This window comes from Tetrao urogallus (genome assembly GCF_951394365.1).
Source record: "Tetrao urogallus genome assembly, chromosome: 7".
Lineage (NCBI taxonomy): Eukaryota > Metazoa > Chordata > Aves > Galliformes > Phasianidae > Tetrao > Tetrao urogallus.
Genome location: NC_136820.1, coordinates 35,839,111 through 35,855,783, shown reverse-complemented (window position 1 = coordinate 35,855,783; position 16,673 = coordinate 35,839,111).

Below are 16,673 nucleotides of genomic sequence, written 5' to 3'. Positions count from 1 at the left end.
CTTACCACAAAGATACTGGAAAGCACTGGTTTTAAGTTATATCTAAATAGCATTTGATAGAAAAAGAGGGAATTTCACCTTTTAACACTAAGTATGACAGTTACAAAACTATCCAATGAGATTCATAACTCTTACCTTATGTGATTCCAGTAGGGGTTACTAACAGGCTGAGTCTTTGGAAGTCCTTTATATAGCATTCTGGGAGGTTTCTTATTCAAATCCATGCTAGAACGTGGCAAAAATGTGAACGCCTTTTAGAAGAAAAAAGCAAATGAGTCATTACTTTATGATTAGTCAGCAGCTCTCTCCATGACTAAAGTTCAACATTCCCTCCTTGAAGGCAGTAAATGCAATCAAGTGTTACATCAGGACAAAAATAAAATCTGTCTTATCTAGCTCCCACTCTTATCAACATCCAGAAGCAAACTCTGAAGGCATCACATCCCCCAGCCTCTGCTAGATGCCTTTTTAACTCTTCCCCAGCTGGTTTCATCTCAACTACCCAAACTCATCTTTCTCCTTCTCCTACTTGCCAATGGAAGCACAGTCTTTGAGGAGCCAGGAGAGCCCACATGTCAGCATCTTCCCTGATGTTAGTGCCTTCCCTGGCTGTGGAACAAACCTCTTTCCAAAAAAGAAAGAAGAAATCACTGTCCTGAGTAAAAGAAAACAACGTATACTGTCACTAAATAGCTCTGAAACCTGTTCTGAAAAGCCCCAAATCTGCTCACTTTCATAGCTGTAAAATGCTTTCCTGTATTCTGGCATTACTGGGATTATTTATGCCATTTCTTCAAGTCAATTAACCCACGGACTCTGCCCACAGCATCATCACGAGGCTGATTCACAAGGTGGCTACTCCAAAGATAAGTTGAGTCTCCCTGTATTTTGCACGCGTCTAAAGAGCAATCCTGACATTTTCACTGTTAGTTCTGAAAGTAAGAAATGCCGAGCCATGTGTTGATGTATTGGTTCAGTATTGGAAGGAGTACAGAAATGAATCCTGCACAACTATGAATTTCAATGCAAATTAAACCAGTTTGTGCACTACTCAGATACTGATAGGGAAGTGCTGTTAATGTCACTGATCCAAAGCAGAAGACTGATGAACAGTTATCAGTCTGTTGTATGAGCACTGCTGACCTGCAAGAATATACTTACAAACGGGAGGTAAAGGATGTGAGAGTAAAAGATGTCAGCCTGATTTTGCTGAGATCAGGTTGAGGGCCTGAAACAACAAAGAGCTTCCCCATTCATTCTAATTGTAGGGGGGAGGTATCATTGCTGGCAGTTCAACCATGGACAAAAGCAACTATTTTCATGACGATTAAGAGGCAGTAGAGAAGACACAAAATCATAATAGGGAGATATTTGCCTAATTTTCCTAAAATGTGTGTGGTAAGAAGGGGAATAAGGGGGTTCATATTAGTTTCCCTGAAGGTGGAATACAGAAGCCAAATACCACTGAAGTTCACCGTGTTGTATTAATAGACATAGGCCTACTAGACCAAAAAAAATTGGTCCTTAACATCAGTTTCATGCATCAAATGAAATCTGCTGCTCCAGGTTAACAAACTGTAGACTGAGTCCTCAAAAACTGTTCAGGAAAAACTGGTTTTCTTCCTGGCTCCAAGGTCCTGTTAATTACCTTCAGTTCAGCCCTTGCCCTTAAGAATCCATCTGCAGACTGAAGGAAGGTATGCAAAACGTAAGGTTATCAGTGCCACCCAGAGCTGCCATCATCTCTTGTAGGTAGGACTGCCTTTCACTCCATAATCTGTGCATTTATTATTGTTCAGACTTCTGATTCAGTCTCCTTAGTCTGCTGGTGAGCTACAGTCACCTGCAGCTTCTGGATTCTGGGTTAAAGTCTGTAAACCAGCTAGGAGAGTGTCCACCATCAGAATGTTCAACTGGACCTACTCATTAAATAGTAGTTTTTCCCTTTTTTTAGCCATAGTTTTGCTTACAAATCCACAGACCTCCTCAGCAAGCAATGCCAAAATGTGATGTGCTGTGCAAAAATGGCACTGCTCCTAAATGTATTAATTTGCCTTTGCTTTCTCCCAGAGAGTCATTGGTGACCTATCAACAGAATTTACGCAGTGCTGGCAATATTTGGAATTTTCTGCTGTGTTGGCAATAATTAAAAAAAAAGAAAACCACAAACATTAGCAAAGGGGGATAGCAATATACCATGCTTCTAGAAAACTGCATAATTCCCTCACTGACTCTACATACCAAACTAAGATGGCTGATGGTGCCTCTGTGTTACCGTTTTTTTCCTCTGGACCTGCCTGCACCCAAGCGGAAGGCAACATGGGTGTGCTTCATGCCTCATACAAAGAGAAACTGTAGGCAAATAGGTAGAGGATGCTGATTGGGTACACTTATGGAGAAACTCCTCCAAAAATTCTCTCAAGTCTGCTCAAGAGAGAACCCAAGTGCCCATCTCCCTCACAGAACTTTTTAGGAAGAGATCAGTAGGAGTAAGCCCAAAGATGACCTAACCATACTACCCTGACTAACAACCCTCCACTTTGATAGATAAACAGAAGGTCTTGATGCTCAACATCTAAAACAGAGGCATATTTGCAACTCCTTCTAGGTAACAAATCTAAACCACAGCACCAGGCAGGCTGCTCTGGAAAAAATTAACTCCATCCCAACCAAACCCACAGCCACATGCAGTGGAAACCGGCACAGAACAGAGGTCCACTACACAGCATAAAGACTTTCTGAGCAGAAAAAAAGATGGGCAAGGAAATGCTCCATGCAGCCTCTGGACATACAGTACTGGTGCAGATGTGGCTGCCTCACTGTTTGTATGGGTAGCTCAGCACTTGCTCTGTTCAAGGAGGTCCCAGGCAAAAGATGCAGAAGTTTGGCAAGTTCTGCTTTTGCTGTTGTTTTTCGCTTTGAATCTTCTCAAGGTTCAGAGCTCAGCTTATAGCACGGTTTATCTGTGTAGGTACTGCATAAATGAAAAGGCCTAGGACTTTCTGCATTCTCCAAAATTCACTGGCAATTTTTTCTCCCAGTCTAGGGAATGGTATTTGCTTGACCAAGGCACGGTTCTGCCTGTCATACAGGCTGGATTGAGGATTAAATTCTCTCTGCTGCATTCAGAAAACAATCAGAAATCATACTATGCTGCTTTGAAAACCTAAGTCCTAAGCTAGAAGTCTGTCTTTGATGGTAAAATAATGCCATAAACATAAAATTACCCGTGACTGTAATTGATACTGACATCACATGAAATAAATCTGCTTCCCAAAGAGGCAGTTGATTATATCATTACACAGAAGTATCAAGCAAGTGTAAAGAACTTATGGCTTCTCTTAAAAGCTGTAAAAAAGGTTCAAAGTGTGAAGTGAAATGGCATTCCTTGACTTTTACAGCATAAAAAATTAACCTAGAAGGTGATAGGTGGATGGTTGGACTGGATGATTTGAAGGTCTTTTCCAACCTTGGTGATTCTGTGAAATATATTCTAATATTCAATACTGTACTAATTAAAAGGAACCTGAATAGTCTGGACAGCCTAACTTGTTTTACTCTCAGATCACTCCTTTACAAGAAATATTTCTTGTAAGCAGACTTCATGGAAATGGCAGGGATATGGATCATGAAGTGGGTGGCCAGCAGGGACACTGAGCTGACTGTCCCTCTGTACTCTGTCCTTGTGAGGCAGAGGCATGAGGGACGAGTCTACTACTATTCACATAAGCACTCTCCTTAAAACAGAACTACAAGAAATCTGTCTTTAAATTTGCTAAACGTTTCATCTAAACTTCAGATGTTCAAAGTATCAGCTATAAAGTAATGTCATGCAGGAGGCACTGCTGATGCTTTGCCTACCAGCCATTACAGTTACCACCTCTAAACAGCTAATTTTTTAACCATATCTATACCTGATAATTTGTCCAAAAGGACAAATAAAATATATTTGTGTTTTCTCAGCAAGTTTTTAAATGAAGGATTACATTTTTCCAAGGTCTGTATATGTTGCATGCTGAGTCTTGCTTTTTTCAATCATCTTTACCTGACTTACAGTAGAAAATCTGCATGAGTGAAAGTTCATTTGGGATTGGGTTTACCTCAGAGACAATACAGGTATGGAGGAAAAAAGGAGAGGAAGGAGAGATGTAAAAAACAGTAGGAAAAAAATCACAATTTATTTTCACGTAGACTTCAACTTCAGGAATCAAAATGTATCCTGAAAATATGTCTGACTGCTAACTTCTTTTATATACAGCACAAAAAAACATGAAGAGCATTTTCAACTCTTGCATATTCAAACACGACTGCAGATCCTCACATCTTTTTATACCATTTTGTATTGATTTTCTATTAAAAAGTAAATAGGAACGTGCAATGAAAATAGAGCAAGACATTCTCATTAAGATAATATAATGATAATATAATGATCATATAATCATGGAATTGAAGATATCATCCAAAATCCAGGAAGAAAACTCTCTGACCCCAGTGTGGTGTTAGAAAGCAGCCTTTCTTTATTCTTCATAATATGTAACGGGCGACTTGACAAGCACATGCATGCTTTTAGAGTTCAGGTTTTACATTTAAACAGTAAAGACGTACATATGCAGTACGTAGGCACTCATATTCACTCTTCTTCAAGGACTCATTAATATATGCTAATGTCCCTTTGGGCACGCTCAGTGGTATTTAGGATGGTCGAGTGCCCACACATTTGTTCCCCATTTTCCACCATCAGCTTAATCACTGAAACCTTCGACTCATTTTTGCTCATTTTGGAAAATTTTCAATCCTTATTAGGCCACAGTGAACAACTTTTTAAAACAATATATGTGGTACCTGAGGAAAATGTCTTTGTTACCTTTTGAGGCAAAAGATAAAAGTATTCTGTTATGCCCCCAGTGCAAAATTATTGAGGGAAACAAGATTTCTCACCCACTAAAACCAAAAGCTTTAGAACTATCAGTTATGGATTCCTTTTGCTAAATTAATACATTGATTTTTGGACTAATGTACTAATTCCTATTGCTAAACAAACCAACCTATACCAAAGGGATTTCTAGAGGTCACACTGTCCAAATTCCCTGCTCAAGCACAGACACCTCAAGTCCCTCAGTCCACTGGCAACACTTCTCCTAAAGCAGCCTTAGGACTCCATAGGCCTTCTCTGCAGCAAGAGACATTGCTGATTCGTGAATAAGATTCATCTAATTAAACTTGAGCTACATGAATGCTGGGCATGTAATCTGTGCCAGCTTCCTAGCTTTCTTCATTCAGTCAGGCAGAAAAAAAACTGCAGAGTGAAATTCAAATCAACTTTAGATAGCTTAAGATAGATAAGTAAATCCACTTTCACCACTAAATGTGTAGTACAATAGTATATAGAATATTAGTATGTTAGTATGTTAGTACGATGACATTCCTACACCTGATAAACATTCTTATTTAAGTGTCCAGGGAAGTCATTAAGGTGTGATTTTCTCTCCTCTATACTATATGTAATTCTTGTATTCTTGAACATTATCAGTTTCCTCTCAGTATCATAGCTTCTGAGAAAGAAATACCACATCCTGCCAAACACTTCCCTGTCTGACTCATTTAGCTGTATCAAACTGTAACCCTGACAAATTCCACTGTTGAGAAACAGCAAATGCTATTAAGGCATACATCAACATATTTAAACTGCCAGATTTACGAAACAGAGACTATGAATAGGTTTGCATAAATAAGTAATCGTCATTAAAAAAAAAAATAAAATGACTTGAATAATTGGGAAAATACATGCCTAGCTTTTGCGATAAATAAAAACAAGCATTCCCCTTAATATTCAATAGCAAGCAATTCATGCTTTCCCCTAGTATAAATTTACTGAATAATTTAGATTTTAAATGCAAAAATAGTGTACATTTAAATCTAGTCTGTAAGCACCTCACAGGGACTGCAAGGTAATGCAGCCACGTTGACAGTGGTTATGATTGATACAAGACCAGCAGAAATCCTATCTTCAGCTGATGATGTGAACGTGACTAATGCTAGCCAATAGAGAGATAACTAAAGAATAATCCACTGGCAATATCCCAGGTGCATGATAAGCATACGCTCACAGCAACTGCTGGCTGTCAGCTTGAACAATGCCTTGCCAGTCCCTGAGCAGCAGCAGCCCCTCGGCAAACCCCATGTGTGACTGCTCAGCAGTACATCACATGGCATGGGATATCACTTTAACATTTTGGGTTGGCTTGCTGGCTGTGTCCTCTGTCAGCTTTTTGTGCTCCCCAGGCTCCTTGCTGGCAGGGCAGCACAATTAGCTGGAAAGTCACAGGCTCCATGTAAGTATGGTTCAAAGTCATCTAAAACTCTGTGCTGGCCAGCTGGAGACCTGATGATCATCAGCTCAGTGCAGGTGTGTTCCATTAGGGGTTGTGGCACATGGGGGGCGGGGGGAAGGTTCCTAAGAGGCAGCTTCAGGGAGCAGCACAGGCAGTCAGGCCTTGGCACGGCTCCTGGCACGGAGGGCTCCGTCGCTCTGCTGCTCCCAGTGGCCGTTGCCGCTCACGCACGAGGAGCTCCAGTCATGGCATGCACTTGGCAGAAAGCTGCGTCCTCTGCGTCCCCTTTGTCTCTCCAGCAAACAGGAGCCAATGCAGCTACCAAAACGGATCTCCAAAGGGAACGTGCAGCCATGCAGGTCTCAAGGTTTCTGTCAGGGTCTGATGGCAGCAGTGAATGCACCTGTGGCATAAGGACTGCTAGTCTGGTGACAGAGCTCTGTGAGGAGCCGAGCAGGCTGAGGGGCATCAGGGAATCGGAGAAGAAAATCGACTGCTGCAATCACACCTTACTATCCTTGCGATAGACATTCTGCCTCCTCAAAAAGTTCACATCCACATGTAGATAAAAAAGTGTAGAGATACAGATAGATAAAAGCAAGTGGGCTTCATGTGTTTTTATGCGTTACCGCTCCGATAGACAGGGGCACCTGCAACCAAAAAGACATGCCAGCAGAGCCTGGACAGACATGATGGGAACGATGCTGCTTCTCTAACACCCTGCTGGCACAAGAGCAAAGGTTCACAATGTCAGTGATTACTCTGTATTTAGCAGACATCCTTTTTCTCCAGGAAGTAAGAAATTCTGGTATCAGAGGATGATTGTTCAGTGAATGAAAGGAGGAAGAGATGTAATAAATTGAACAATGTGATTTCATCCTGTGTATATAAGAACCTCTCAATGTCATTGCTGTGAAATGACTGTTGAGCATTTCTGCATTCCAAAGAGAAGTTCCAGTGAAGTGACAGTTAAGGCATGTTATACATGGGTAAATATTCACCACACCACATTTCTTCGTTTTTCCTGATACTAAGGAAATGGTGGCAAACAAGGTAGGCTTTCAGCTGCCATGCCAGTGCCTCTCAGATTTGTGCAGCATCTTCCTGCCTCTCAGCAAGATCTCTGGAGATACAGAAATACAATCAATTTGTATGTAATACAGCTTCATCTCTGGATGGTGTCAGCATGCACCTAGCATATACTCACTGTCAGCTTCAGTGGGTAGCAAGGAGAAAGAATGCAGCAAATTCAGCCCAGATCTCCCTCAGCCATAGCCCAAGAAGGCTCACAGAGCAGCATGCGTAAAAGGGTGTTAAAAAAAGGAAGATCTTTGTGAAAGCACTTGTCTCCGTAAGAGTTAGTGCACATAAGAGTCAATGCATATGTGAAGCAGGAAGAGAAATGTATGAGCTAATGAATGTCACCAGAATAAAGCAGAGATATATGCCAGAATTACATTTTTGCATGTCCTGGCTTTGGCTACAGCACTGCAAGTCAGCAACTGACCCCTGCCATCAGAGTTCTTACGAAACAAGGGATGATTACTGGTGCACGATTCTACAAGCGAGCTAGGAGACAAGAGATCTCTTTTTTTTTATAAGGATGTTTGTTCACTGAGTGTGCCCACCAGAGTCCAGGGTTGATCAGCTCCCTCTCCAACTCCCACCTGAGTTTCCTCCAAGTACAACAACAAGGCACAGAATATACCCACAGACACCAGTGGCCGAATCTGTCCTGAATCTTGGCAAACCCCCAGTGTCTCACAGGCAGCAATACTGCACCAATCAAGACTCCCTGATTCCTCCCATAGGCTGTTTGGATCGGTTCACCCTCTTATAGTCCCATATGGAGAGTGTGAAAACGCAATGGAGAATGGACATAAACAGTGGGCTATTGTGACCTGAATTAAGTCACATCACCACTGAGTGCTGCCATGCTGGACGTTCCAGTGAATACAAACTGGAGTCCAAGGCAGACAACCGATGTCATCAATGTGTTTTCCTCCATCCCCCTTTGAGATTGGGAAGAAAATTATCTGCATTCTTGTAACAGTTTTTCCACCATAAAAAAATATAAATAAATGAACAAACAAACAAATAAAATAAATAAATAAAGGGATCTAGATTAAGTTAAATCTGGGTGCAGTTGTACATCAGTGTGCTCACATAAAATATAAACACCCAAAACATATTCTGTTTGCCCAGGCTATCAACATAATGACACACAGCCTGATGCAAAACAAGTCGGGAGTGTCATAAACAAGCAAAGGTCCATTAGGTATGGATGCTGAAAACTCTGGCTTCCAACCTCCTGCTGAGCAGCCTCCAACACCTGGAAGTGAAACCTGACAGCAGCTTTGCAGATGGTTTCCAGCATTTACAGAGAAAAGGGGGAGAGTGAACAACATTCAGATTGAGTGGAGGACTACAGGCTATCATTTTAGTTTTAGGCTGGACGTAACAAGCGTTATTTTTATCTAAAACGTCAAACTTCTCATTTCTGAAACACGAAATTTCCCTGAAAGTTCCCTTTGAAATGTTCACTACTTTTCCAAGTGATTATTGTAGAAACCACTTCCCCTAGCATTTTTCCATAGTTCTCTATTTTTACTCTGCACATCTTTGCAATTCAGTCAAGAAAGCTACAGTATTTTCCCCTAAGTATCTAAGTATTGTTGCATAATTACAAGGAAACAGATGTGTATTCTGAAAATGTATCTATACACAAATATCACAAGTCACAGCCTCTCTTCTAACCTTCTAACCTTGAATTTAAGTGCTCATTTTGGCCATCTCTATGGTACTCAGCACTGCTGAAAGTGAAGGAAGAGTTTATGTGTACACAAAAAAATAACAACACACAGCATATTGGCTTTGCCAGTATTAGATAATTCAATTCTGAGGAACTTCACAAGTAATATCCTTACATAACTTACAGCAGGAACTGGGGCCTGGCCTCTATCCCAGGTACACGTCATCAAAAATGCAGCTATTCCCTTTCAAAGAATCATAGAATGGTTTGGGTTGAAAGGGACCTTTAAGACTATCTAGTTCCAACCCCCTGCTATAGACAGGGACACATCACCCTAGACAAGGTTGCTCACAGTCCCATCCAGCCTGGCCTTGAACACTTCCAGATAGATGGAACACACAGTCTGACTGGGCAACCTGTTCCAGTGTCTCACCATCCTCACAGTGAAGAATATCTTCCCAATATCTAGTCTAGATCTACACTCTTCCAGTTTAAAACCATTTCCCGTTGTCCTGTTGCTACATGCACTTATAAATAGCCCCTTCTCCTCCTGGTTTATTTATTTAGTCTGATTTTTTTTTTACATTTATTGGATAGTATGGACTTCATAGTTTTGACAGACAATAAAGGGAGAAGAACCTGCTGTAAGAAGCTGAGCTGCCCAAATAGCTTGAACTGAGTGAGTTAATATCTCAGACACTCGGCAGAAGAAAAGAGATGTTATGGCACCTCTGTTTTGACAGGAGCACCTGTGAGAGACGGAGATGTTGTGGTTACCTTACTCAGGCTGGATAGCACCTTTCTGGGACTAACTTATAGTGAAGGAGAGGGAAGAGCACAGGGTAGCTTGCTTAAGTCCCCTTCTAGAAGGTCCGGGAACCACACACTGAGCATGTGTGTCTAAAAGACACAGTCCTACACACCCATGTGTGCACGCACTGTTTGGAGGAACCAGACCCAATACATTGCTTGAACCTGGGGTGGTAGTTTGGACTTTTCATTTACCTCTATTCTTCTATCTTCATTTTTTTCTTTCTCTCTCATATGTTAAGTGCATTAAGATAACAAGGTTGAAATAGTTTCTTAGCCCAGATTTCTTCTGCCAAAATAGCTGCTTAAATTTTGGTTGCTTCTAAGTGAGAAAGGTGCTGAGCACGGTAAGCTGGAGGGAGACACAGCAATTTGGTTATGTCTTAAGTGCTCAATCAGGTTTCAGGAGAGGATTAGCTGTGTTTGTTGTGTCAACCAATACGCTATCTATAGCCATATCACTAGCCTCTGGCTTTTTTTTCTTTTTTTCTTTTTTTCTTTTTTTCTTTTTTTTTTTTTTTTTGACCTTTGGTATATCACAATCAATGCTAATGATTTTCCAGTGGTGAGAGCTTCCTTGTTCCCTCTGGAGAGGCAAACCAAAGCAGGTCCAGAAAACTTCAGGATGAGCTCAGGAATACCTGTTCAAGAATTGAGCGGACTGGAAAATGGAATATGCATATGAAGTGTTTTTTAAGACTCCTCTGGCCATCAACTGAGAACTAAAGGCCCTTACAAAGCTGGAAGATGACAGAAACTTTAGAACAGAAACAGGGATATTTTACTTCCTAGATGCTTTGTCAAATTCATTTTCGCCAGCAAAATGACAGAGCAATAACCCTTGAGGCAGGAGCTGGGAAACAGAACATTTTGCATATGTGATAGCATAATATTTTCTGGTAAATGGTAAATTTTCCCAAGATGGCTTCTCATCTCAGGCTCTTTTATTAGGGTTCATACAAATTATTTCTCACCTACGGATTTAGTACCTTCAGGAGTATTTCTGCATTTCATTATTTTCCAACCAGTAGTTCAGGTTAGATGGGCAAGGCAAACTGGAAAACAGAACCTTTCTGAGTGCCAGACATCTGAGCCAACAGCTCTTGACTCTCCTCACTAGGCCCAGAAAGGGCTGGGGCTTGCTGGGTCAGGAGAAGGCCTGGTAGCCAGGGCCTGTCCCACAGCCTGAGCCAGGGAGCAGAACAAGGCTGGGACAGGAGATGCAGCCCCAGCCCCGGGCACTGGGCACCACCATGGACACTGGGACAGGCTGGGGCCAGGGACAGGTCCAGGCCAAGTCTTGTGGTTGGGGTCTGGGCCCAGGCTGTGGGCCGTAGCCAGGCACAGGCAGTTTCCACAATCCATGACTGCACCTTGGCTGCAGCCTTCCCACAGCACAGCTGGGAGCCTCTGCCCACCTCCCAAACACTGGGGCTGCTGTCAGCTGTGGCTTTGCCCTGCGTGCCCAGGGCCCTGGCAGCCAAACCCCTGGGGCGATGCCCTCAGGACTGACACAGCCTCTTCCTTGTTGTCCCACCTCTCACTCAGATTTGTGTGGTCTAAGGCTTGAAATCTGAAGCGGTTTTGGGGAAGTCCCTGGCTTTGCTGTCCCTGGGACTCCATGCTTCAGTCGACATACCAATCACTATCCTGTTCTTTTGTTTTTCCTTTTTTTTTCTCCTTTGCATTTATAACACATAGTTACAGAGCAGAACTTTGTATCAATAGACAAACAGTTCTGAGCCTCCTGAAAGACACTCCAGGCCCCCTGGTATGCAGGGGGTGTTGCAACATTTCCAGACTATAATTGTAGAAACCAAACAGCAGCAAGCTTCCTAGACTGTTTGAGGAGTCTCACTCTCTGGAAATACTCAGACCTGGGCTGGGCAGTGTCCTGAGCAACCTGCTCTAACTGACCTTGAGGCTGTATCTCCAGTTTTAGCCGTTCTGTGGCTCCCTAAAAGGGACACATATAATTTTATTTCACAAAGAGCATGGCTCTCCAACTTCCTCATGTCTTTATGAAAGCAGGCAGCTGAGAAAAAAAAAAAAAAGTAGCTGAAGAATATTATCAACATAGCATAAATAAAAGCAAAATCAAAGCCCCAAAGTTCCAAAGAATATACAATTAAGCTATAATTTCTGGCAGTGTTTTCAAGAAAACAGGAAAACTCATCTGGAATGCTATCTCACGATACTCTATTTGAAGGAGCATTATTCTAAATGATATCTGCAGTTGTGTTTGAAAATTGCTTTTAGGCTATACGAATTTCTTCAATGTACAGAAATTGGAGATATCTTTTGTCTATGAAGTATGGAGTAAATAGGGATTTCACTGATTCGGTTTCAGAAGAAAATATTCTTGGAGCTGAGAAACCAGAGAGCCTGTTGATATTTTTTTTTTACCCTTTCTCACAAGAATCTCCATTTAGAAATTTCTATGTTCAACTGAGTTTTCTTTTTTATTTTTAGGAAGGATGAAGCTTTTAGAAGAATTTTAGCTGACTAGTTGATAAGCTGTTTTTATTATGCATCCAAATGATGCACAGAATTTCAGCTTATTAACATAGGTTACCAGAAAGACAAGATCAGTTGCCAGATTTCATTAATTTAGCAGTGGGATATTACTTTTCAAGCTGAAATAGACAAAGATTCCTGTTTCTACTGCGACTTCAGAATCATGAGATTTTCCATGATGGATGTTCTAAATTATACTTTAAAAATGTGGAGAGCTGTAAATACTCTGTAATGTGAGTATAATGAAGAACCTCATCAACTTTTGTATTTCTATTTTTCTATTTCTTATGTAAGAACCATGGAATTTCCTTTTCCTTCATACATAAATGTGACTTTATCACTTTCATGAGAAATATGAAGTGTCTCTTTAATCAGTATTTTATCAATAAGGTAAATGTTATCTTTGTGTGCTGCTTTTTTATTACATGTTTATAAGCTTCTGTGTAAAACGCCCATAAATGAGCTTCAGGAACTGTAACTACATGTTGTTGATGCAAAGAAACTGCAGCGCCTCTATTGATTACATCAACTAATGTCTGCTTTAGCTTTTCAGAGTATTTCTTTCTTGTTTTAGGGGAAAAAAAAACTCCTTCTGTTAAATATTTGGTGATTCTGTGGTATTTAAATATTCAAGAATTTGGCTCTGAGCACAAGCTATGATTCAGCAGAGCTTGAATACAAAACAAAGTAACTGAAGGGGGGGTAATTTTACTACGTATTGAGTTCTTCATATAAGGGATAACATTTTGTGCCTGTATTCATTTCACTTACAGAAAGACAATTTTATACATTCCCAAGATGTAAAGATCAGGCTTGAGCACACAATTGATGTAATCATTGTTATTCTGTGACATTTTTCCCATGCCAACAGGACCTTAGCAAAGTTATCTCTTTCTTCTTTGGTCAGTCTGGACTCTCCTGGCATTTATCCCAGCAGAGGCTCCCAACAGGGCTGTGGGCAGCCACAGCCAGGGCTGGGTTGTGGACTGTAGAGACTGTGCCTGGCCATGGCCCTTATCTGGGTGTGGACCTGTCCCACTTCTCATGGCAGTTGCTGACCATGAGTTATGATCATTTGCATTTAGACATATTTCCAGAATTGACAGCAGCTTTCCTGTACATAGGTAAAAGGCAAAGCAGTGCTTAAAAATGAAGATCTCTAATAGGTCTGCTTTTCTTTCAGTGAAATTGCAGCTGAGTTTCCTACTAAAAGCACTGTCTAAATGGAAAAATGTGGAACAGTGTTAGGGGAAGTGATGTCCAGAATAATCATTATTTATAAGCTTGGGAAAGTAGTGAATGATTCAAAGGGAACTTTGAAATAAATTTCATGTTTCAGAATGGGAAGTTTGACGTTTTAGCTAAAAATAATGCTTGTTACGTCCAACCTAAAAGAAAAATCATCGTGTAGTCTTTCATAGAATCATCACAGAATCATAGAATGGTCTGGGTTGAAAAGGACCACAGTGATCATCTAGTTTCAACCCCCTGCTATGTGCAGAGTCACCAACCACCAACCAGGCTGCCCAGAGCCACATCCAGCCTGGCCTTGAATTCCTCTAGGAATGGGGCATCCACAACCTCCCTGGGCAACCTGTTCCAGTGCTTCACCGCCCTCTCAGTGAAAAACTTCCTCCTAATACCTAACCTAAATCTCTCCTGTCTCAGTGTTAAGAGCATTCCCCCTTGTTCTATCACTATCCACCCTTGTCGTTGCACCTCCTGTTCATATGCAGCTTTCAAGTATTGGAAGTCCACAATGAGATCTTCCTGGAGCCTTCTCTTCTCCAAGCTAAACAAGCCCAGTTCCCTCAACCTTTACTCACAGGAAAGGTGCTCCAGCCCTCTGATCATCTTGGTGGCCATTCTACTCTGGACTCATTTCAAAAGCTCTGTGTCGTTCTTGTGCTGGGGGCCCCAGGCCTGGACGCAGTACTGCAGATGGGGCCTCACAAGAGCTGAGTAGAGGGGAACAATCACCTCCCTCTTCCTGCTTGCCATGCCTTCTCTAATGCAGCTCAGAACACAGTTGGCCTTCTGGGCTGCAAGCGCACACTGCTGGATCACATCAAGCTTCTTGTCTACCAGGACCCCCAAGTCCTTCACAACAGGGCTGCTCTCAAGGGGTTCTTTGCCCAGTCTGTATAAACACCTGGGATTGCCCTGACCCAAGTGCAACACCTTGCACTTGGCCTTATTGAACCTCATTATGTTCACACAAGCCTACTTCTCCAGCCTGTTGAGGTCCCTCTGGATAGCATTCCTTCCTCCACTCAATCTGAATGTTGTTCACTCTCCCTCTTTTCTCTGTAAATGCTGGAAACCATCTGCAAAGCCTGCTGTCAGGTTTCACTTCCAGGTGTTGGTGGCTGCTCAGCAGGAGGTTGGAAGCTGGAGTTTTCAGCATCCACACCTAATGGACTTTTGTTTGTTTATGGCACTCCCAACTCCCAGTTTTTCATCTGGCTGTGTGCCATTATGTTGATGGCCTGGGGAAACAGGATGTGTTTTGGGTGTTTCTTTTCTTTTCTTTTTTTTTTTTTTTTTTTTTTGTGAATCTTACTAATGTACACCTGCAGCCAGATTAGACTTAATCTCAATCTCACATACAGACCACACACTCTGCCCTAGCAACTCTATCAGCAGTTACCTTTCAGAAATGAAAGATACTCAATCAGAAACTGAATAGTTTTTTTGTTTTTTTTTTCCCTCAACCATAAATTTATGGGAAACCCCTCAGGGAATGTTTAATGATTGGTCATAAATGATATTATGTGTAGCTTGCATAAACTTTAAGCCATTAACATCAGCACATTTGGTCACATGTTCATACTTCTATTATCTCTCTCAGTAGGGAAGTATCTTGCTGGTGGTACAATATAATTTTTCTGTTGTTAGTAATGGACATCAAATTACATTAAGTGAATGTGCGTAGATCCAGCTGCCTCTATTTATTTATGTGTAGATTTAACTTCTGGTAGGAGAAAAACGTATCCTGAAATTATGTCTAATTGCCAACTCATTTTTCATAAACCACAACAGAATCATGAAGAGCATTTCAGGATTTCTAGAACCTTCTGGATTCAGTGGTGTCCAGTTCCCTTAAGTATTCTTCACCTCCTCCTCACATACCAAGGGTAAAATGACTTGCATGGAGCAATCTCTGTCCTAGAATATACTCTAAACTGTAGAGGCCCTGAGCCGTCTGATCTGGCTCACCCATCTTTGATTGGTGGTTGCGATAAATAATCATGAAAGATCCCCTCCAGTCTAAGCAGTTCTGTGATCCTTATGACTTGTTCCACAGCTTTACATGTAAAATCATGTGCTCAAGTTCCACTTCAGCTTGTGTATGAAACATAGCCATCAGTAGCAAAGTTTTGCTTTCAGCCACAAAGAAAGGAAAACGATGGCCTACTGGGAGTGGGAAATCTTCTTGTCCGGTTCCTAGCCTTACTCTGTGAAGTACTGCAGATTTCTTCCAATTAGATGTTCATATAAAATGTGTGATTAGGCCTGGGGACGAGGATAAGAATTCAAATTCTAGCAGAGAAGAGTGGAGATTACTTTATGCTGAGACACTGCTGTGAGCTGAGTGTTGGCGGAGCCTTTGTCAAACATAGGAATTCCTGTAACTAAGCAATCGATTTCCCAGTGTGCGTTGGTCTCCTGGTTAGCATCAGTACACCTTCTCCCCAGCTTTTTAATTTTGTAGTCTCTTTGTGTCAACACAGAAGCTAGCTCTGGATCTAATTTAGTAACAACTGTACAAGCAATTCCATCATATATACTGTAAAAGTCTCTTCCCTGTGCCTGTTCTTTGTTCACATAACCAAAGATCACATCAATCTAGTTTTCTACTAGTTCAAGCATCAAAAGTCCAGCCATAAATATAAAACCAACCTGGAATCCCAGCTACATGCTACATGGAAGCTTTCCTAAGAGAACCTTGTGAGCCAACAAGTTCTTGCTGTCACAGTTCTGCTCTGTTCTTCCAGGGCCCTTACCTCTTCACTCATCCTCCTGTTCAAATCCTACAACACTCAGCTAGTTTGTGCAGCTCCTCCCACATGCTGAAAGCCACTGACTGCTTTAGGCAGTTTGTTATGCTAAACGACTTCCTGGGGGCCCAAACAAGTGCCCAAGTAAGGGGCTGCCTTCCACCAGTGCCAGCTCCAATGATCTGCACAGCAGTATGGTGCCTAGTGGCAGCACCCATGCCTCAGGCTCCACTCCCGAGCATGACACTCTGGTTTGTCTCT